This window comes from Nannospalax galili, unplaced genomic scaffold, assembly GCF_000622305.1.
Source record: "Nannospalax galili isolate Female #2095 unplaced genomic scaffold, S.galili_v1.0 scaffold227, whole genome shotgun sequence".
In the NCBI taxonomy this organism is placed as follows: Eukaryota; Metazoa; Chordata; class Mammalia; order Rodentia; family Spalacidae; genus Nannospalax; species Nannospalax galili.
The window spans coordinates 7,083,862-7,086,094 of record NW_008360303.1 but is presented as its reverse complement, the minus strand read 5'-3'; the positions used below and the strand labels follow the sequence as shown (position 1 = coordinate 7,086,094).

The window sequence follows — 2,233 nt, the reverse complement described above, 5'->3', positions numbered from 1 at the left end:
ATTTCAATGAAAGATACCAAAACATTGAAAGGCAATGCTTGAAAGAAATAGCTATGAAAGAAAATAGCTATGGGGGCTGGCATGGTAGCTCATGCTTTTAATCCCAGCACTGGAGAGGCAGAGGCAGGTGGAGCTCTACGAGTTTGAGGCCAGCCTAGTCTCCGTAGGGAATCCAGGCCAGTTGTGGCTACAAGGAGACCCTGTCTCAAAAAGACCAAAAAAAAAAAAAGTTTGATTTTGATTGTCTCTTAAGAGGCACGGAAAACAATTTTGATCTATGTTACTATGTGTGTGGGTTACAAAGCCAAGTTCAGTCCTGAGTTCAGATCTGGTGGGAAATTGAGATATACCAAGAACAGCAATTATAAAAATGATGTCATGATCAGAAAAGAGGCTTGTGTACATAAAAGTGTGATGGAAGAATTAAAGAGAATTATTGATGACAGTGAAATCATGAAGGAAGAGGGTGTTTGTGGCCCCCTCCTGACAGAGCTGACCAATAAGAGCTTAAAATTGTCATTGGAAATGAATACGTTTCTTTTACATCAAAAATTAGTTCCCTTGTTGGGCATGGTGGTGCATGTCTTTGGTTCTAGCACTCGGGAGGCACAGACAGGCAGATCTCTGTGAGATCGAAGGCAGCCTGGTCTATATAGTGAGTTCTAGGCTAGCTGGGGCTACAGGGAGAACTTGTCTCAAAAACACCAAAAGAAAAATGATTCCTTCATTTATATCAACCAGTCTAAAGATCCAGAGGGCTTTCATGTGTTTTATTATTTGGTTCAGGACCTGGTGTTTAGTCTTCCATCTTATTGGATTACACTCCAATATTAAACCAATCTAAATTGAATATTATTGTGGACATAAAATAGTTATGAAAAGATATTGTTTGGGAGATGAACTAGTCACGAAACTTGTCATCAAGAGCAAGATTTATGTCTTTTATACATGCTTCCTGTGTTTTAGACTTAGAATTTGATATGATCCTTATAGATAGTGAATGCTTAATTAATCCTTGATGAAAATTTAATTCACAAAAATTAACCACAAATGAAATTAGCTTGACTATACATTTGGCATAAAAATTCATTATCTCTCTGAAGAGTTCTTTTAGCTAAACTGTATTTTTCCATCCTTATTTGAATATGGTGAAAACTTGGAAAATGGAAAATTCCAGACCTTAAGAATGTGTTTTTTTAAAAAGTCATTTCATTCATAAAATCATGTACTTTTAGTAATGTCAGTTAAAAATGTATTGTTACTAGCATGTTCTACAAGTTCTTATATTATACATGGTATAGATTTAAACTGGGCATAGTGGCATACAACTGTAATCCCAGCCCTGGGGAGGCTGAGGCAGGAAGATCTTGAGCTTGAGGTCAGTCTAGAATCCCTAGTGAGACTCTGTCTCAAAAAAAGAAAACCTCAAAGCATAACACACTAGCAGTGATTGTGGAGGTAAATGATGATAATGAAGCTCTCCATAATATTTCTCATATATAGCATTTTGATTTATTCATTCTGGTATAGTAGGTACAGTGCTGAGCACCATCTTATGCCCTTGCCCTCCTTTGAGGCACCTATGGAACTTTGCTTACTTAAGGGTCTTTGGTCTTTGTTTTGTTTGTCTTTCTTTCTTTCTTTCTTTCTTTCTTTCTTTCTTTCTTTCTTTCTTTCTTCTTTTTCTTTCTTTTCTTTTTCCGTTCTCTCCTTCCTTCTTTCCTTTCTTCCCTTTTTATTTTTTTTAAATGGTGTCTCCCTATAGCCCAGCTGGCCTGGAACTCTCTATGTAGACCAGGCTGACCTCAGTGGCCTCAATCTCACAGAGATCTGCCTGCTTCTGCCTCCTGAGGGCTGGAATTAAAGGTATGTGCCACCATACCAGGGTGGTCTTTCTTTTCTTAAATTCCAGGTAAGAATCTTTTTGTTTGTTTGCTTGTTTGGTTGATGTTGTTTTTTGAGAGGTTCAGGCTGACTTTGTACTCACCATGTAACCTAGGCTGACCTCAAACTCAAAGCAACCTTCCTGCTTCAGCCTCTTGAATAGTGGGATTACAGGATGGGCCACTATTTCCAGCATCTCTAGATAAGAATCTGTGACACTCAAGTCTCTTGCAATGCAGGGCACTAGCTTCTTTGTAATGTTGTGCTAATAGCAGCTTGTTTATTGAATGTTTATTACACAATATGGTTGTTTTTGTTTTTTCTAGCAGAGTCTTAGTGTACTGCCCTG

The 2,233-nt window shown here is 37.9% G+C and overlaps 1 pseudogene; it reads left to right on the top strand.

Annotated features, from left to right (window-relative positions):
• The first annotated feature begins 378 nt into the window (after positions 1-378).
• Positions 379-844, top strand: LOC103726650 (annotated as a pseudogene).
• The last annotated feature ends 1,389 nt before the right edge of the window (positions 845-2,233 follow it).